Raw genomic sequence first — 22,173 nt, forward strand, 5'->3', positions numbered from 1 at the left:
CCACTTTGGTGGCACAGGAAAGCAGATTATTATCTGAATGGTGTCAAGTTAGGAAAAGGGGAAGTACAACGGGATCTGGAGGTTGTTGTTCATCAGTCAATGAAAGTAAACATGCAGGTACAGCAGGCAGTGAAGAAAGCTAATGGCATGTTGGCCTTCATAACAAGGGGAGTTGAGTATAGGAGCAAAGAGGTCCTTCTACAGTTGTACAGGGCCCTAGTGAGACCACACCTGGAGTATTGTGTGCAGTTTTGGTCTCCAAATTTGAAGAAGGACATTCTTGCATTTGAGGGAGTACAGTGTAGGTTCACAAGGTTAATTCCCGGGATGGCTGGACTGTCATATGTTGAAAGAATGGAGCGACTGGGCTTGTATGCACTGGAATTTAAGATGAGCGGGGATCTTATTGAAACATATAACATTATTAAGGGTTTGGACACGCTAGAGGCAGGAAACATGTTCCCGATGTTGGGGGTGCAGAACCAGGGACCACAGTTTAAGAATAAGGGTTAGGCCATTTAAAATAGAAATAGAAGGGTTTCGGTCCGAAATGTTGCCTATTTCCTAGCTCCATAGATGCTGCCTCACCCGCTGAGTTTCTCCAGCATTTTTGTCTACCTTCAATTTTCCAGCGTTTGCAGTTACTTCTTAAACAAACGGTGAGGGACTTCAGGCTTCAGTGCCTCCTGCCCGATGGTAATAGTGAGCTGCTGAGTGTTTCCAGCATTTCCTGAGTTCAGAATTACAGCATCTGCAGTATCGTTGATTTTCATTCCCAAGGTTTGCATGCCTGACATTAAATTCTTAAAACAGATACCCTGCATCAAGCCTTGTCATGGTAACAGATCACAGGGCGGGCAGAGTAAGGGATCCAATGATATGCTCAAAGCCTCCTTATAAAACAAATTACAACATCCCCACTGTTGGAATCCCTGGCCCACTTCTGCTGAAATTGGAGAGGTATTTGCGATTGTACTATGAACTTTGAGTTCATGCATTGGCCTTAAGGTCCTGGAATGGAGGAAAGGTCATGTCCACTGGGTCAAAATTAAGACATCGGGACTAGTGTGTAACACAACTATGAAAGAGCAACTGTGCAGGATAGCGAGGTTTGACATTTTTTTAAATGATCAATACACTGAGTAGAGGATGCAGTTTGAGAACTAACTGGAATTGGTTTGAGGAAGATTTACATTATTTGGAGGTTTTATTTAAATTGATGTGTAGTTAGGGAAACCAGCCAAGACAATTGTTGTGAGATAGATTTTGGCAGTATTGAAGAGTAGTGTGGAAGAAATTAATTTAGAGGGAAATTAATGGAAAATGAAAAAATTGAGACTTTGCAGATTTGCTTTGAGGTTTTATTGAATGATATCATGGAGAGATTGCAAATTCTCAAAAGGCATCTCAGGTTGTGGTAAATTATCAACTTTTGCAGGCGTCTTCCCTCTTTTATTTTGTTGACACACTAGACATGTTCTTGCAACCATATCAATTATGACTGTTACACCTGGTGCAAACCATTGCTGGGACAATGCGTGTGCCATCCCCCCTGTAGGAGCCATTCATGCTTAGGCTCGTTACTATTGGCATATTATATTATTTGGTCTAGATATTTCTAGCAGCATTGTTTTGAACGATTGGGGGTGGGCATTTGATATGTAGATGGGAGTTACATATATCACAGTTAGAGAGGAGTGGCCAGATCAGACCAGCCACGGGAGTTGGAGAGAACACAGTTCTTACAAGATAGTAGGAATTTGTACTAGAATAACGAGCATCTGGTATGTTCATCTTTTTGTCTCGACAACTACTTCAATAAAGAACCAATAAAACTGGAAATAATGACTGAAAGATCCGTTCTTTTGGCTGCGTAAGATTACTCCCACATTCCCGTGTAGAAATGGCAACGGAAAGTTGGACATTGAAAAAGTTAGAAATTGACATTACACCCCCTTTTCCCATGTGAGCCGGTCCATGGGATAGGCGAGACAGGGACAAAAATAGGCTCCTGGAGCAAACTACCCGACCATCAGGGTGGACCCAGCCAATGGGGTCTTGATAACACCCTGCTTTGCTCCAGGAATTATTTTCCAGGAGTGATGCTGGGCTCTGGGCATCCTGTAACTGGGCTACTTCAATGCTTTGTGCTGCAGACTTAATTTTAACCACTTGTAATTGCGGGGTTTGCCTGAGGGCTACATAATCAGCTGATCTGCTTCCCTTTGATACATCATCATCCGATGGTGTATGAACTTTGCATTTAATAACTGCAATTTGCCGTGGCAGTTGAATAGCATCCAATAAATTTAAGACCAGTTTATCATGCTTAATAGTCTTTCCTGTTAATGTGATGAATCCTCTATTTTTCCATTACTGCCCAAAGTCATGTACAACCCCAAACGAATTGCGAGAATCCGTGTAGATATTAGTACTTTTATCTTTTGCCAATATGCAGGCACGAGTCGGGGCGTACAGCTCAGCTGCCTGAGCAGACGTTTCTGCCTGAGCAGGCATAAAGCATATGCCTCCAACACTTGGTGTGGCCTGACCACTGCATATCCTGTCATCGCTAGGTCGGTGGGAAGAGCCATCGGTAAATAGGACCAAGTCAGGATTATCAATGGATGACTGTAAGTTCAGCCGGGGATTGGCAGACAAGCAACAGACAATCATGGTCACATCATTCTTCTGGCAGTGGTACAAAGGTAGCTGGGTTTATAGCAGGCAATCATTGATAAATATAGTTCGGATATGATAAAAGGATAACTTCATATCTTGTTTTTCTAGCGGTTGTGAAATGCTGTGTAGCTGCTGAGTTCAATAATAACATCATGGCTTAAGGAACAGTCACTATACACACAGGTGATCAAGAACGATGGGGAACGATTTTTCTATCGTAGCTGTTGCCGCTACAGCTCGCAAGCAGGCTGGCATGCCATTTACTACAGCTGGTAAAGCCACGGAATGACCAGCGGAATGGACCCCAGTCGCAAACCCCTTTAATTAATTTACATAAAGTTGAAAGGGCTTTTAATAGTTTGGCAATCATAGTGCCGGAGCAGTAACCAGAGCGTTCTTTAGATTTCTAAACGCCTAGTCTCATTCTGCAGTCCATACTACTCTGGAGGGCTCAGTCTGCAAGGCGGCTGAGTGCAATGCTGTATCTAGTTCCCTGTAGGCATGGATCCATTGGCTGCAGTAACCCACCGTGCCTAAGAAGGAGATAATGTCCTACTTCTTCTTCGTGATCAGGATGTTCTCTATTGCCTTTATTCTATCTTTTCCAAGTTTCCTTCTGCCTTCCCGCAGCTGGAATCCCAGATACTGTACTCCAGGCTGGCAGATCTGTAGTTTTCCCAGGGACACTTTATGCCCTCTTTCTGCCAAGCGTTGCAGCAATCTTTGTAATCAGGACCCGTCACAGAGGCTACAAAAAGGTCATCAACATACTGGATCAAAGTAGACATCTCTGATAATTGACATTCCTCCAGATCATTTTCACTGCTGCTGCATATACGGCTGGGCTTTCAGAATACCCCTGGGGTAGCCTAGTCCAGCTGCATTGGTGATCCTTGTAAAAGCAAACAGGGACTGCCTGTCTTTATGCAAGGAAATTGAGAAAAAGGCTGAACATTGGTCAATTCCAGTAAAGGCGACGGCTTTTACTGTAAAGGTGACGCCAATTACTGTAAAGATGACAGAATAATATTGGTGTCAGGTACTAATGGGTCTGTCCCACTTAGGCGACTTTTTAGGCGACTTTTTAGGCGACTGCAGGAGACTGTGCAGTCTCCACATGGTCGCCCCATGTTCGCGGGTTATTTAAAAATTGTTATGTTGAAAAATTCGCAGCGACTAGAATGAAGCCGCCATGGAGAGTAGCGAGAATTCTCGTGCCGTAGGTGGGTTGCCAGGAGGTCCTAGTGGGTTGCCAGGAGGTTGAAGGTTCTCTTAGGTTTTCGTAGGTTGTAGCCGGTGCTGACTGGTGAATTTCATTGGCTCATTGGGAAAAAAAACATAAGCAGTAGTTTTCAGAACCAAGGATAACCGACCGGTGATGTTAAATTTCCGCCGAGCTTCACAGCCGTGTATCTCTGGCTTCTTAAAAGTTGTCTCCACTCCTTCTCCCCCCTTCTCCCACCTCTCTTCCCCCTCTTTTAAAGGACTTACCATACACTGTGCTTTTTAGCTTCTTAATTACAGCGCCAACCTTCCTGTTCATCGCGGTGTGTGTCCGTATCACCGTGTGAATTTCACTCGGACAGCGCTCTCCCTGCTTGCCCTGACCCCGCCTGCATAATAGGTTGGTGAAGGAAGCGATGTGTGTGTGTTTGTTTCACTCTGACAGTCGCCGTTCCAGTTGCCGGTGGGACTGTACCACTTAGGCGATTTTTCAGGTGACTGCCGGTGACTGTCACGTTGCCGGCAGTCGCCTGAAAAATCGCCTAAGTGGGACAGCCCCCAAAAAGGAGCAATAGGGATCACTATTTTGTTAATAGCTCTCAGGTCTTGGACAAAACACCATTCATTACGTCTTCCCACTTTCGGGATTGGCAGGATAGGAGTATTACCCGTGGATACACTGAGGAAGAGTTGGAGTCAGCTGATGTTACAAAGTTGGTAGCAGGTAGCAAATGGGTACAACAGATGTGTGACAGACCGTGGTGCGTGTCCGATGGGACTGTGGGCTTTCTCCTCCTCAGAGGCAGTGTCAAGTGCCTGACTGGGCGTTCTGCAGGAGGCAGCACGAGGCAGCTGAAAGATTATTCAACCTTGGGAAGAGTAGGAAAGGTGACAGGTGTTGGAGGGCTGGAATGTTTTGAGGGGAGGTTATTATTGCGTCAAAGAAAAGATCTGAAGACTAATGCCCGGAAGAGTAGTAAGAATAGACAAAAAGGACAAATTAGAGCCAGTGTTCTTAAGATGAGACATTAAGGTTGCTCAATGGCCTGAGCACTGAGGCTTGTACTTACATGAAGCTAATGACTTCCTGTGGCTGTGATGTAACAACAGCTTTGGTACTTAGAATCCCAGATGGAAACAAGCTAACCATTGGTACTTGTTTTCACCCAACAAGCAGCTATCAATGGCCTGTTTCCTTTATCTTTGTTACTTTTTTGCATATCTTTCATTCATTGTTATTTATCTCTCTACATCATCGTCTATATCTCCTGTTTCCCTTATCCCTAACCAGTCTGAAGAAGGGTCTCGACCCGAAACGTCACCCATTTCTTCTCTCTAGAGATGCTGTCTGTCCCGCTGAGTTACTCCAGCTTTTTGTGTTTGTCTTCGGTTTAAACCAACATCTGCAGTTCCTTCCTCCACTAACCATTAGTACTTGTGAATTTATCACCATCGATAAATATAAAAGTCTCAATAACAAAGTGTTAATTTTCAACTAACCATCTAATAATCAAGAATAGCTGGTGATATGCGTGGCAGTTTCTTTTTAATTTTCAATGACGTCCAGATCAATAAGATCTGTATAGATTAGATACTATAGACTGTAATTTAACTCCCCGACTGTCACAGATGGCTGATCAAAAGCTTCAGCAAAAAGCCTCTGTTTCAACTAACTCAGCGAAGATTAGCGATCAGTTCTCTGCTGATCCCCGTCTATGGTCTAGAGCGAGTATTTTTAATTCTGAACCATCAAAGCAAAACTCTGATAACTCATATTAATAACATATGTAAGTTATTAAGTGGGTTATTGAAATAGGAACCAGAGAATGTCAGTTATATTTCTGGAAAGAGGAGGATAGTGAGAAGTAATGGTGAGGAGTTCACGGCATTTGGGTTGATCTTTAAAGAAGGGAAAATAATGAATCAAATACTTCATTCATACCCCAAAATGTCTTCTATTCTTAATTATGAGGAATCAGAAGTTCTGATGATGGAATTAAAAGATAAAAGAGAGGGAAGTCAATTTAACAAAGAGTTGGTAGAAACTGAAAAAGGAATTCAGTTTTCAAACGGGTGTAGTGGTGGTGTTGATCAAGGAGGGACAGGCAGTCAGGAAAGGTCAACGTCACCTTCATAAAGCTGGGCCGGTGTGTTCATCTGTGTGGAAGTGTGTGAGAGGAGTGGGAGGCTGATGATAGGCCTCGGGGATAAATTGTTATTAAGCTGAAATGTCTGAACAAATTAGAGGCGCACATGTTTGGTTCCAGGTATTAATTATACAAGCTTATAATTAACAAGATTAAGGAGGCGTAATGGAACAGGGGAAGCTTCAGGCGGCTTGAGTGTAGGTTTGAAGAATGCTTAAGTCTTGTGGGAAGTTCAACAACAAAGCACGGGAAGAGGCTCACTGACAAATATTTTCTTAGGTTCACCCAGGCATGCAGGAAATTAAAAATTAATAAAGTGGCACCAATTTTCTGAGGTAATATCAGCAGCTTATCCCCACATAATTGAAAGCAACTTTGGGAATTTCTGTGCAAACATGGCATTCCCAAGATTACTGTCAAAGTGCATTTCAAGAAAGTGTTCCAGGAGCAGATTGCCAAGTTGTGGCAATATTCCAGCACATACACTGCAAAATCCTCTTGTAGAGCATGCAGCAGGTTAAACTGATGGACAACTACATTCACCAGAGGAATGAGTGTTAGGGGCAAAGATAAGTATTGGGTAATTGGCATTGTTTAGGTTTAATTAAATGTTTGTCGTTGTTTTCAAGCGTATTTAACTTTCTTTTGTTATTTCATATTTTCTAGAAGATTGACTTAGAGATACAGCATGGAAGCAGACTCTTCGGCCCATCAAGTTCACACTGACCGACGATCACCGAAGGATTCTGACCCAAATGTCACCTATCCATGTCCTCTAGAGATGCTGCCTGACCCGCTGAGTTAGTCTAGTACTTTGTCTGTGATGAAGACTCAACTGGACTAGTTCTATATTTTCCCAGTTTCACATCATAGAAACATAGAAACATAGAAAGTAGGTGCGAGAGTAGACCACCAGGTCCGTCGAGCCCGCACCGCCATTCGCTCATGGCTGAACACTAAACAGACACACTTACCCACAAACAGTAGACACAAGACACAGAACACAAGACACTACCCTCCCCTTTATACCGCTATCACCCCTCTCCACCCCAAAAACCTCGTGATCTCCTGGGGGAGGCAAAAAACCGGATAAAAACCCAGGTCCAATTCGGGAAAAAAATCCGGGAAATTCCTCTCCGACCCCAATCTAGGCGATCGACACTTGTCCAGGAGATCACTCAGGTCTTACTATACTAACCATACCTAGGTCCATATCCCTGCCCTCTCCCCGTAGCCCCTTATCCCCTTGGCAGCTAAAAAACCATCTATTTTAGTCTTAAATATATTTAAAGTTTCTGCTTCCACTGCTCCCTGGGGCAGTGAATTCCATAAATTAACCACCCTCTGGGTGAAGAAGTTCTTCCTCATCTCAGTTTTAAAAGAGCCCCCCCTTATTCTGCAACTATGTCCCCTAGTTCTAGTTTCCCCGATCATTGGGAACATCCTCGGTGCATCCACCCGATCAAGGCCCCTCACGATCTTATATGTTTCAATGAGATCGCCTCTCATTCTTCTAAACTCCAAAGAGTAGAGTTCCAGCCTACTTAACCTTTCCTCATATGTCAATCCCCTCATTGCAGGAATTAATCTTGTAAACCTTCGCTGCACTGCCTCCAGGGCTAGTACATCCTTTCTTAAGTATGGACCCCAGAACTGTACACAGTATTCCAAATGTGGTCTCACTAATACTGTGTACAGCTGCAGCAAGACCTCCGTGTTTTTATACTCAATCCCCCTAGCAATAAAGGCCAAAACTCCATTGGCCTTCCTGATTGCTTGCTGCACCTGCATACTAACTTTTAGTGATTCATGTACTAATACCCCTAGATCCCTTTGCGTTGCATTACAACGCAGCTCCTCCTCATTTAGAAAATAACTTGCCCTATCATTTTTTTTCCCAAAGTGAATGACTTCACATTTATTAGTATTAAACTTCATCTGCCAAGTTGTTGCCCACTCACCTAGCTTATCTATATCCTTTTGCAGACTCTTCCTATCCTCCTCATCCCCTACTTTTCCTCCCATTTTTGTATCGTCCGCAAATTTTGATATATTACACTTGGTTCCCTCCTCCAAATCATTTATATAAATTGTGAACAACTGGGGTCCCAGCACCGACCCTTGCGGAACCCCGCTAGTTACCGGTTGCCATCCCGAGTATGAACCATTTATCCCCACTCTCTGCTTCCTATTTGTTAGCCAATCCTCTACCCATGCTAATATATTACCCCCAATTCCATAATTTTTTATTTTTAGCAATAGTCTCTTATGTGGCACCTTGTCAAAAGCCTTTTGGAAGTCCAAGTATACCACATCCACCGGTTCCCCTTTATCCACCCGGGTTGTTACTTCCTCAAAGAATTCGAGCAAATTCGTTAAACAGGACTTCCCCTTCACAAAACCATGCTGGTTCTGTCCGATGAAGTCATGTTTATCCAAGTGCCCCGTTAGTGTTTCTTTAATAATTGTCTCTAACATTTTACCCACCACCGATGTTAGACTAACCGGTCTATAGTTACCCGCTTTCTGTTTACTTCCTTTTTTAAATATAGGTGTTACATTGGCCATTTTCCAATCCACTGGCACCGTTCCTGCCTCCAGGGAGTTTTGGAAAATTATCACCAATGCATCCACAATCCCCACCGCTATCTCCCTCAAGACCCTTGGATGTAATCCATCAGGCCCAGGGGATTTATCCTCCTTCAGTCTCATTAATTTCCCTAATACCACCTCCTTGGTGATCTTAATAGTATTTAGCTCCTCCATTCCTACCGCCCCCTGTTTATCCAACGTTGGAATATTTTTTGTGTCTTCTATGGTGAAGACTGATACAAAATACTCGTTTAATGCCTTTGCCATTTCCATGTTCCCCACCAACAACTCTCCAGTCTCACCCTCCAATGGACCAACGTTCACCTTAGCCACCCTTTTTCTTTTTATATAGCTATAAAAACTCTTACTATTAGTTTTTATGTTGTTTGCTAAATTCCTTTCATAGTCTATTTTCCCCGTCTTAATTAATCTCTTAGTTATTTTTTGCTGACCTTTAAATGCTTCCCAATCCTCTACCCTCCCACTATCTCTGGCTACCTTATATGCCATTGCCTTCAGCCGAATACTATCCTTTATAGTTTTACTGAGCCATGGCTGACTGTTCTTACCCTTACCCCTTTTTTTCTTCATAGGAATAAATTTTTCTTGAAGGTTATACAGTAGACCCTTAAACGTACACCACTGCTCATGTACCGTCTTATTCTTGAGTCTGCTATCCCAGTCAACTTTGATCAGCTCAGTCCTCATACCTTCATAATCCCCCTTATTTAGACTAAGCACCCTAGCCTGAGTTTCAACCTGCTCCCCTTCTATTTGAATATGGAATTCGACCATATTGTGGTCACTTGTTCCCAACGAGTCCCTAACTATGACATTTTTAATTAATCCTGCTTCATTACACAGGACCAGATCCAAGATTGCCTCCCCCCTTGTCGGTTCTGTGACATACTGTTCTAGGAACCCGTCTCTAATACATTCTATAAATTCTTCCTCTAGTCTACCCTGCCCAGTTTGGTTTGCCCAATTAATATGAAAATTGAAGTCCCCCATGATTACAGCAGTTCCCTTTTTACATGCGTCAACTATTTGCAGATTTATGTTCTGACTAACAGCGTCACAGCTATTTGGAGGTCTATAAATTACACCCACTAGTGTTTTTTTCCCCTTGTTATTCTCTATCTGTACCCAAGCTGTTTCACTATCCTGATCCTTCAACGCAATATCCTTCCTCTCTATTGCCGTTATTCCCTCCCTTATTAAAAGGGCCACCCCTCCTCCCTTTCTTTCCTGTCTATCTTTCCTAATTGTCGAGTACCCCTCTATATTTAACTCCCAGTCCTGATCCCCTTGCAGCCATGTCTCCGTAATGGCCACGATATCATAACTATATATACTTAATTGCACCGTTAATTCATTTATCTTATTACGAATACTCCGTGCATTTAGATAAAGCACTTTCAGATGATTTTTACTACCCTTCCTTTCCGTTTTTGCCCCTTTTACATCTAGAGCTTTATCTTCACCCATTATGTCTCCTGTCACATTTTGACTTTCCGCTTCCCCACTGATACCCTGCTCTATTTCCTCTACCCCTGCCGTTATTACCCCCCTTGATACCTCCCCCCCGCTACTTAGTTTAAAGACCTCTCTACTGCCCTAGTTATATGATTTGCCAGGACCCCAGTCCCAGCACCGTTCAGGTGAAGTCCGTCCTTACAGAACAGATCCCCCCTGTCCCAGTACTGGTGCCAGTGGCCCAAGAAACCAAACCCATTATTCCCACACCAGTCTTTGAGCCACGCATTCAGCTTTTTAATTTTACGTACCCTCGCCGATTTGGCCCGTGGCTCAGGTAGCAATCCGGAGATCAGTACCCTCGAGGTTCTGCTTTTTAATTTATTCCCTAACTGCTCAAACTCCTTCAGCAGATCCTCCTTCCTCGTCCTTCCTATGTCATTGGTCCCCACATGGACCACGACCACTGGATCCTCCCCCTCCCACTGCAAATTTCTCTCCAGCATCGCAGAGATATCCTTAACCCTAGCACCGGGTAGGCAACACAGCCTTCGGGACATGTTCTGCTGGCTGCAGAGAACCTTATCTACCGCCCGAATAATACTATCCCCTATCACTACGGCATTTCTTCTAACTCCCCCCTCTTGAATGGCCCCCTGATCCACGGTGCTGCAGCCAGGTTGCTCATCCCTCCCACAGCCCCTGATCCCGTCCTTACATTGAGTAAGAGCCTCGGTCATGCTCGTCAGGGACAAGGGCTGTGGCTCCTGCCGCATCTCCTCCTGGTTCCCCCTACCTGCCTCGCATACACACTAGGGTCCATTTACAGAAGCTAATTAAGTTGCCAACTAGGGACAATTGACAATTTTTACCGAAGCCAATTAACCTACAAACCTGCACATCTTCGGAATGTGGAAGGAAACCGGAGCACCCAGAAAAAAAACACAGGGTCACAGGGAGAACGTACAAACTCCGGATGGACAGCATCTATAGTCAGGATCGAACTCAGGTCTCTGGTGCTGTGAGGCAGTAATTCTACTGCTGAGCCACTGTGCCGTCCTGATAGGTGCGATATCCTTGAATAATTTTTGAATGATCGCATGTCAGGGATATTCTTCTGGCCTGTCTGTGGTAGATTGTCTCCCTTCCCTGTTACACCTCTTTATCTGTGCACTGTCCATGGGACTTCAGATTCCCTCCTGCTCTATGGTTGCTCCTGTTACATGGTAGCCTACTAATAAAACGGGATGTGTAATGACCTGCGGGAGAAAGTGGATGCTTCCCAAACAAGGTTTGGTGCTCTGGCAATATAGAACAAAAATGTTGTACAAACACCAGACACAAATTTGTGGAGGAACACAGTGGGTCAGGCAGTGTCTGTTGGTGAAATGAACAGGTGATATTTTTATTTTTGCTCAAGATTCCAGCATCTACAATTCCTTGCATCTACAGTCATTTTGTTGTTGGAAGTTCAATCCATGGCATTCCGTTCTCTCTATTTTAGACTAAGGGGGTACAAACCCTCAAGAATAAAGCTGGGCGGGGGGGGGGGGGGGGGGGGGGGGGGGGGGGGGTTGTTGGAGTGAAGGACATGCAAGTATGGAATGTGGAAGGAAATATGCAGCACTGCAGGTGCCTAAATAATCAGAATCAGAATAGTACTTTATTTCAGAATTGGAATAGTACTTTATTTGCCAAGTATGTTTTGCAACATACGAGGAATTTCATTTGCCAAGTAATTCATACAAATAAAAAGCAACATAACACACAAAAACACATTTTAACATGAACATTCACCACAGTGACTCCTACACATTCCTCACTGTGACAGAAGGCGAAATAAAGTTCAGGTCCCTTCAATAATTGCAAGTAATTGGTATGGTATGGCATTGGTTTATTATTGTTGCATGTACAGAGGTACCATGAAAACTTTGTGACATATCCAGTCAAATCACATTTTACATGAGCACAATAAAACATACACAATTATAACAGTGGTGCAGAAAATCCGAAGGATCCCGACCCAAAATGTCACCTATCCATGTCCTCTAGAGGTGCTGCCTGACCCACTGAGTTAGTCCAGCACTTTGTCTTTGATGAAAACTGAACCGGACTGAGATTCTGTAAGTTCCCATCCAATTCTCTGCTGTTGTAGCAGCAGCCAATCTTGAAGAAGCAACAACCTCCAGAAGTTGGAAACGAGTTGCATTTATTATCCTTACATTGTGCATTTGCCCCCTTTAAGTTCGACATTCTGAGGTCACAGCTGCAGGGCAAAGTGCTAACAGATGTGTGATCCTCCATAGATCAATAGAATAGTATGCATTGAAACTGGCACGATGTTTCATTGCAGCTGAGAATCCTTCAACACCCTTGCAAAGTTCACATTGGAATTACAATCTTTATGGCAACGTTTAAAACACTGACACAGTGCCGTGCTGTTTTGTTGCCAATGTATGATAGGAAAATAATTTCCAAGCTTGTTTCAAATACTTTTAGTTTAATTATTAATGATTCCTCAAAGACACAATTAACAAAATGTTACTAATGCTGATTAGTTGCTTTTCAGGATGTGATCAGCTTTGAGGCCAAAATCTTCCAAGGCAATAATTTTAAGCTAGCATTGATAGTGAATTGGGTAGTCTTTGGCTGTGGAATGACACCAATGCGTTGATAGAGTGGGCAGAGGGATGGCAAATGAAATTTAATCCTAAAAGTTGTGAGGAGATGCATTTTGGGAGGGCAAAAGCTAGGATAGACGTAATGAATGGTAGAGCCCTAGGGAGTACTGAGGAACAGATAGACATTGGCCTACATGTCTGAGGTAGATCACAGTATAAGAATGCTTACTGGTTATATGCTTCAGTTGCCTGATCACAGCTGGGAAGCAACTGTCCCGAATCTAGTGGTGTGTCTAACTAGGATGTTAGACACATAATGCTGGAGTAACTCAGCAGGACTGGGAGCATCTCTGGAGAGAAGGAATGGGTGACGTTTCGGGTCGAAATGCTCCTTCAGATCCGTCAACTGCTCCTTCTGCAGTTGAGGGGGGTGGATGTGAGGGAGGAGCTTTAAGGCCGGCAAGCTCGGATCTTTACCTCAGAATCCTCCCTATTCTCTGCTGTTATTGCAGCAGCTAGTCTGAAGAAGAGTCTCGACCAGATACGTCACACATTCCTTTTCTCCCAGTGATGCTGCCTGTCCTGCTGAGTTACTCCAGCATTTTGTGTCTATCTTCGGTTTGAACCAGCATCTGCAGTTCCTTCCTACACATTTCACTAGGATGTTGCCTGGGCTGGAATTTTTCAGTTATGAGGAGAAACTATATAGAGAAGGAATAGGTGACGTTTCGGGTCGAGACCCTGCTTCAGAATGATGTCGTGGGGGGGGCGGAAAAAAGAAAGGAAGAGGCGGAGACAGTAGGCTAGTGGGAGAGCTGGGAAGAGGACTGAAAGGAGGAAGAAAGCAAGGACTACCTGAAATTGGAGAAGTCAATGTTCTTATGGCTGGGGTGTAAACTACCCAAGCGAAAAATGAGGTGCTGCTCCTCCAATTTGTGCTGGGCCTCACTCTGGCAATGGCGGAGGCCCAGGCCAGAAAGGTCAGATTCGGAATGGGAGGGGGAGTTGAAGTGCTGAGCCACCGGGAGATCAAGTTGGTTATTGCGAACTGAGCAGAGGTTTACAGTAAAGTGGCCTTTTCACGGGGCGACTTGACGCAAGAGTGAACCAGAGTTTAACATCGTGGGAACCTCGTGCGATAACAGTACGGCATTCGTGGACCACCGTGGACCACCGTGGCGCTAACGGCAGGTAGTCGTGTAACTTGGTCACTCGGGAGAAAATTCAAGAAAGTTTGAATTTCTCCAAGAGTGACTTGTGCACTTGTGGTTGAGCATTGCAACATTGTATGAACATAGTGGCCAGTGCGATATCCGTGCGATATCCGTAATAACTCTTGCGGGTACCGTGGGAACTCCTGCGAACGGTGAGTAACTGAGCAGTTTGATTGTCAGTGCTTGTTTTACCTCATTGTTAAATAAATATATTTTTTACTATCAGATTGATGTCTGCAATTCTTCATTAACACATCACTACAAGATGAATGTCTCTAATGTTATAATCCCTCTCATGCTGAAACACAAAATAGTTGAAGGGAGGTGAAATAATCACATTTTCATTCTTTTTCATTTTTGAGTGTTCAGGTACCTCACTTGCTGAGCTATTTTACTCCAGCAGTTTGTGTCTCTTTTTGTCTAAAGCAGTTTCTAAGACTGTAGGAACTCCGCGGGCCAGGCAGCATCTACGGAGGGAAATGGACAGGCGACCCTTTCTTCAGGCTGCCTTATCTCTCCCCCCCCCTCCCCCCTACTCCCACCCACACACACACATGCTGGAGAAACTCAGTGGGTGCAGCAGCATCTATGGAACGAAGGAAATAGGCAACGTTTCGGCCCGAAACGTTGCCTACTTCCTTCGCTCCATAGATGCTGCTGCACCCGCTGAGTTTCTCCAGCATTATTGTGTACCTTCGATTTTCCAGCATCTGCAGTTCCTTCTTAAACACAAATGCACCGAGTTCCTCCAGCATTTCGTGTTTTGCTCAGTATTCCAGCATCCGCTGTCTCCCGCGTCTCCAATAAAACAAAACTACTGTCAAAAGGGTGAAGAATAGGGGCAGAGATAGACACATTCCTGATTAGTACGGCTGTCAGGAGGTTATGGGGAGAAGGCAAGAGAATGTGGTTGAGAGGGAGAGATAGATCAGCCGCGATTGAATGGCGGAGTGGACTTAATGGACCGAATGGCCTAATTTTGCTCCTATAACTAACAAAGATAGTAATTGTTAGGGAAATGTAGTTATTAAAGACGAGGGGGTGCAGAAATGGGCAGTCTGGGATGGCTCGCGAGATACTTGCATAGAGGCACAAAAGTTAAAGAAAGGGCAGATAAACAGAGAGGGGGGGGGGACTTCCCTCAGTGCCCATCTGTTACCATTAATTGGACAGTTCGGTCTGTGAAACGCAACACGCCAACCCCGACATCCAGCCCGGTGGTCAGTCCTTTGAAGATAGACACCAGTTGCTTGGAGCAACTCAGCCGGACAGGCAGCAACTCTGGAGAGAAGGAACTGGTGGCGTTTCGGGTCGAGAGCCTTCTTCAGACTGAGGTCAATCCCCTGCATGGATAACAGGAGTCCCAGCCAACACGACAATCGCCCGCTGCAGTCTCGGAGCTTCCACTGCGAAAACGGTGCCTACATTTGAGCACTTATGTAACTGAACCATCCTAACACCAACCACAGACCATTCCTGAACTACTACCTACCTCATTCTAGACCCTCGGACTATCTTAGATCGTATACTCACTGGCTTTATCGAGTTACAGTGTGGAAACCGGCCCTTCGGCTCAACTTGCCCATACCGGCCAAAATGTCCCATCGAAACTAGTCCCATCTGCCTGTGTCTGGTCCATATCACTCCCAACCTGTCTTATCCATGTACCTGTCTAAATGTTTCTTAAATGTAGGGATGGACCCAGCCTCAACTACCTCCTCTGGCAGCTTGTTCCATACACCCACCACCCTTTGTGCGAAAATGTTACCCCTCACTCAGATTCCTATTAGATCTTCCCCCCTCACCTTGAACCTATGCCCTCTGGTCCTCGAATCCCCTCTGTGGGCAAAGGACATATATTACCCTGGACTCTGTCTATTTCCCTGCCTGTTCGTCTCATGGTTTTGTACACCTCTCAGCCTCTGTCCCCAGTGTGGAGTTAAGGGCTTGTTTATGGGCGCCCTGGGCTGAGAACTCTGGAGGATGGGTTTTAGACTTTATCGGGAATCGAGATAGACCCCGTAATGCAGGAGCAAAGAATCGCAGACGCTAATCTGCATTGGAAAGACACAATATGCGGGAGTAACTCAGCGCTGAAGAAGAGTCCCGACCCGAAACATCATCTATCCATGTTGTCTAGCGATGCTGCCTGACTCTGGGCAAGAGATTGTGCATCTACCCGATCAATTCCTCGCATGATTTTAAACATTATCTTGCACACAGCGTTGTTCCCTTCACCTTGTATACACCATTTATGGCTCGATTGTTACTATTTATTGTCTGTCTACTGACTGGTTTAACGTTTGAAAGTTTCACCTCTCAGTAGATAATAAAATAATACAACCATCACGGTCAATGTGAGACAAAGTCTTTATTCCTATTTGACAAAATAAAAAGACGACTTCTTGCACATATTGAGAGAAGGTGCATCACACCAAACAACATTTGTCTAAAAAAAACCAGATTATTCTTCAGCTCATTAAAGAGCTCGGGTGAAATTCTGACAAAGTTTGTGAATGCACTTTTATCCTCTTCGCACAGCACATTAAGCAGCTGATCATATTGTCCAAATTGAGGTCTCCGTTGAAAGATGGGCTTCACCCAGTGAGACTTCCTCTTAATTCTCTTTTTAATTAATCTCACCCTTCTGCCTTCACGCAAGCGTTCTCGATGCACATAGTGGGCTGCTGCATACAGCGCGTCAATGAAAATAACCACCATCCTGTACTCGAAAATACTTAGTATAGGCATGTCTCCAAATGAGCCAATTCAACCAATGGAGGAATATAGTGTGTGAAAAAAACCAATATAGTGTGTGAAAACAAAGTAACATCATTTGTGCCACGTGATTAACAACACTACAGTTCACGATGTTCATTCAAGATTAACGGGAAAGCTCGGGAGACGGACAAGTCACTCGCACAAATAACAGAAATGTCGAGTACCGTGGGAACTCTTTATCTACCCCTCGTTATATCATGCGAAACTCGTGCTGGACCACGACCACTTCACTCTGGTGACATCTTGCGTCAACTCGCCCCGTGAAAAATCCCCATAAGGGCGAAGAGGTTCAGAGACGTCTTGAGGAAGAATTTGTCATCCTGAGTACAGTTGAAGTCTGGAACATGCAGCCTGAGAAAAGTACTCTCTGAATATTGCAGAAGTATTTCGGTGAGCTTTTGAAATTCATGGCAGAGAAGGCCAAAGCCCCACGGGCTTGTCTCCGTGTTGCATGCCTCTCTATGAAAAAGACCACCATAACAGAAAACTGGTACAGCTTGAAATACTCAGAATGTCAGGGAGCATCAGTGAAAAGGGAAATATTCAATTAACTTTCAACAGATGTCGAAAATATTGGGGACAAACAAGTTTTAAGTCACAGAGAAACTGGGGAAGGGGATGAGAAGTCAAGGGAAGAAAGCAGGAGAGAATAAATGATGGAAGATGCAAAACAAAATGGAACAAAGATAAGTAGGAAAAACAAAGAAAATTAAAGAAAGGAGAAATGAGGAAAGATCTTGAATAAAAAATATACAAAACAAAAACCTGCAAAAACTCTTCAGACTTTCTTAGCGTCTAGATTCATTAGTATTATGCTCAGTAGTGTTTGCACCTACCTTGAATCAAAACATAACACCCTTGCCTCTCATGTTGTCCCCAGGGATGATATTACTTCCCTTGTTTGAGGGGCGTCCTCACTGAATTCTGCCCCCCAAATTCCAGCAGCTGAAGGACCCTAGACTGTGGTCGTTCCCCAGAGAGCCTTGGCGTTGGCTGCACCGAGCTTCAGTGCTTCCCTCAGCACGTACTCCTGCAGTCTGGAAAGGGCTAGTTGGCAACATTCCCCGACGGGTGGTGAATCTGCGGAATTGTTTGCCGCAGACTGCTTTGGAGGCCAAGTCTTTGGGTATTTTTAAAGTGGAGATTAACAGGTTCTTGATCAGTAAGGGTGTCAAAGGTTATGGGGAGAAGGCAGGAGAATGGGGCAGAGAATGAAAGAAAGATCAGTCTTGATTGAATGGCAGAGTAGACTCGATGGGCTGAATGGCATAATTCTGCTCCTATCACTTATGAACATCTTGTTGCTCTGGGAGGCCAAGAAATTTCAGGCAGATCAAAGTACGCCTTTCACCAAGTTGATGATCTTCCTTGAGGTTCTTGATGTCCGTCTCCCAAGGTGTTCCTCGGGACAGCCTGTAAATCAGAGAGTGTTATTAAACACCTTGACAACCAAAGGATTCCTCAAAGCATTTACAGCTAATAAGTATTATAAAGATAAGACCTTCTTGTCACGGAGACACAGTGGCTGTTCATAGTGCTATGTGAAGAGCATTAATTAGTGGACCATCCACAGAATGACCCTCAATGACTACCAATATATTATCAGCCCAGTGAATTGTTAGAGCTTTGGAAAAATGCAGAATTGGAGGAGATATTCGAACCTTCGGATTTGAACTGACGCAGTTCCCATGATGGTGAACTAAAGATAAGCATCTTGCAAAAAAGTTCACCACTGCTGTTTATTTTCCATTATGTAGGAAGATTGTCCACACAAGCACACACACGTGAAATATGAGCCACATCATATGCCATGTTGTGAAAGGTATCAGCATGTTTAAAGTCAAAGCCCCATTGGAAATATGGAAAGTAAACAAACTGTGACGTCAAACATCATGCATACTGATTTAACACCAGCTCGTTGAAATTGGATCTCAACTATACAGTTCACACACTGTAAAATTAGCGGCCAGCGACAAGATCAATCTATCCATCATCTTATAATATACACTCTATTTAAAGGATTCATCAGCTACTTCTAGCTTAGTTGCTAATTGATTTATTTCAAATGTTGTTTTGATTACACTACCATTTGGCACTTTTAAGGCCTATCACAAATAGTGCGGCAGGATCTGATGGAATTTGTTTTGACCCAGCAGTATGAATGTTGAATTCTCTAATTTTAGGTAACTTCAACAAATGCTCCTCTCCCCCTTCCCCCACTAAAAGTCAGTGAACCAGTTCCACATTTCACAATGATTTATCCCTCTTGGGATCACCAACAATCAGCCTATCAGGGAACCTCCATGCCTCAGGTCATCTGCTGCCAGTCCTGATTTGTCCTGTTTTTCTTCTCACTTCCAGTCCCCCCCACAATCAGTCTGATGAATGGTCCTGACACGAAACATCACCTATCCATGTTCTCCAGAGAGGCTGCCTGATCCGCTGTTACACTCCAGAATTTTACGTCTATAACTGGACCTAGCTTTTCCTATAGTGACAACAAGCAGCCTATTATAAAACAAGCTATTATGGTTACTGGAAATCCATGCGTTATATTAGCTTTAGTGCTAAATCACATCGTACAAACTGGTACTATCTTGAAATAAGCTAAAAAACAGCGGCATTAAAACTGAATGCCACTAAACAAGGAACTGCAGGAGGAAGCAAAGAGGCCAGGTGGCACTGGATGTGTTGTCAAGGCTCATTTTCACTCAGGTGGTTTACTTGAAAATTCATCAGAGCAAGATAGGCAGCCATTACTGATCACACACGAACAGCAGCCATTACAGATGAGACAAGAACTTGCCACCATTTGAACTTGGAATGCATGTGGAAAATTTACATTGCAGCACATGTTTTTCCGGCAGTGAGTATCTGCATCAAATATAAGTCGCACCATTTCCCCTTGACCTTCACTACTATTGTCACTGCTCCTGACAGAAACATCCCTGGAACACATTGACTAACAAATGACTTGAGGCACTATAACTGTGGTTGCTGAAGCATAGTAGAATTTACATATGCTAGCATCAATGAAGTAAAAGATAAATTTCAGACAGAAATGGAAAAAAAAATTTGTGTTTCTTTCTTTACTTTCTTTCACATAAATTTCATAAGGGCCAGAATTTTTGAAGCTTTTTGTTAGTTTGGTTGATTTTTTAAGGGGGGATTTCCATTATGTTGTAATGCAGGGGACGTGTGTATCTTTATTCCATTGTGCACCAGTAGCAGTGTAGCTGCTTATCTTCATCATACACGTTAGTGTTCATCAGTGCAAGTTATCTCTAACTGTTGCAAGTCACTTGGATCCCTTGCTAATGCAAAAAGCTAACCGACAACACAATTAGCACTGCTTGGATGCTGAGATCATCGCAAGTAGGAAGGAATGGAAATTTGACTTGTTACCTGCACCGATTCAACACAAATTAATTTTAGCTGCCTTCAAATGAAGACCCAAAATATCACCCATTCCTTCTATCCAGATGTTTCCACTAGTGGAAGAGTCTAGGACTAGAGGTCATAGCCTCAGAATTAAAGGACGCTGCTTTAGGAAGGAGGTGAGGAGGAATTTCTTTAGTCAGAGGCTGGTGAATCTATGGAATTCTGCCACAGAAGGCTGTGGAGGCCGTCAATAGATAGAGCTGCGCAAGTCTGCTAAGTTAAGGCAGAGATAGATAGATTCTTGATTAGTATGGGTGTCAAGGGTTATGAGAAGGTAGGAGAATGTGGTTAGGGTGGAGAGATAGATCAGCTATGATTGAATGGCAGAGTAGACTTGATGGGCCGAATGACCTATTTCAGCTCCTATCACTTTTGACTAATGACCTTATAAGACTAATGACCTGTCCCGCTGAGTTACTCCAGCATTTTGTGTCTATCTTCAAATTATCACCCTAATTTTCTGTAGTTATTGTATGTTTTATCATTAATATTCCCATATATGAAAGACAGTGTCATAAAAATAAATTGCTGGGACTCTTTTGTGACTTTATTCAACATTTATCAGCTGCTGTGCAAGTTCCCTGATGGTTTTACAATCACTAAATAAAACCCAATAATATGTAGCTATCTTTTCTGACTGAGAAAGAAAGTGGATGGAGAACTAGGGAAAGAAGAGAAAGCAAAAAGGTAAACTGGATTAAGATGTGCGGCAAAACTCAATTTAAGGGAAGCTATTCCTCAGCACTTTTTAGAAATAGCAGTGCTATTTCATTTATTTTAATTGATTCATGCCATTCTTATAAAACTGTCAACTGCTGGGTATCAGATCCATGGGTTTTTAGCTGTATTTGGCACACAATCTATCCATTTCTAGATTTGGCAATTTTCGCATATATTTTCTCTGACCTCAACCCTTACTTTGTCTCTTATTTTTCCAAATTCCTTTTTGGGTGTCTTCCCAGGCATCTCTGCTGATAGTGTGGTCTGATTGAGAATGACAGATTTATGGGGCGTTACATTGGTGGCATAACCAAGTTCTCAGACAGCTGGCATCAATCCTGGAACAGAGGCGAAAGATCACAAATGCTTCCCCACAAACATCGGCAGGAAATGTCCACCATAACAATTGTACCAGCAGGCCAACCTCCAAAGTGCCAGATAACATCAAAGGATGCAAGCATTCTGCAGCCTGCTCGGGATTGGAAAATGGACGTGGACTTGGAAAAAAAAGGCTTGTGTTTCCCTCAGACATTGTGGCTACAACACTCCGGCCAGACATGGTCCTGTGGTCCACAACAGCCAAGTTGGCATACGTTGTGGAATTGACAATACCATGGGGAGATGGTGTTGAAGAAGCTTATGAGAGGAAAAAGACCAAGTACTTTGAACTGGCAACTGAAGCTGCCCAGAATGGCTGGAAGACCAACATTTTCCCTGTAGAAATGGGATGCAGGGGATTTGTTGCTACATCTACGACCAATCTATTGAAGAAAATGGGGGTGAGGGGTCGCTCCCTCCAATCAAGTAGTTGTCAAATTCAGCAGAAAAAAAGCAGCAATTGGCTTTGGATTAAAAGGAAACATAACAATTAGGCTGCAAGATGAAGACAGGAGGGTATGGAACTGAGGGGGGGGGGGGGTGTAACTGGGACGCCAGGTATCACCTTTGAACTGTCTGGAGACATTGTGGGCTTATCAATGAAATGTCAAAGAAGGAGGGTGCCCACCTGATGACCCCAATGACGTACCTCCCCTACCTTTCACCACCCAGTCCCACAGAGCCGAATACAACTCGGCCGATAAGCCATCGCTACCATGAGTTTTACTCGAGTCAAAGGAATGGATGGAGCCAGTCAGCTCCTCTAGGGTCAGTGGTTGTTCCAAACTCTCCCGCTTGCTGTCCTCCAAGACCTCCGTGATAGAGGACAGGAAGTTCTGGGAGGCGGTGCTGTCTGTCAAGCCTTTCTGTCGTACAAATCAGTATAAAAGGATTTGC

This window comes from Amblyraja radiata, chromosome 24, assembly GCF_010909765.2.
Source record: "Amblyraja radiata isolate CabotCenter1 chromosome 24, sAmbRad1.1.pri, whole genome shotgun sequence".
In the NCBI taxonomy this organism is placed as follows: Eukaryota; Metazoa; Chordata; class Chondrichthyes; order Rajiformes; family Rajidae; genus Amblyraja; species Amblyraja radiata.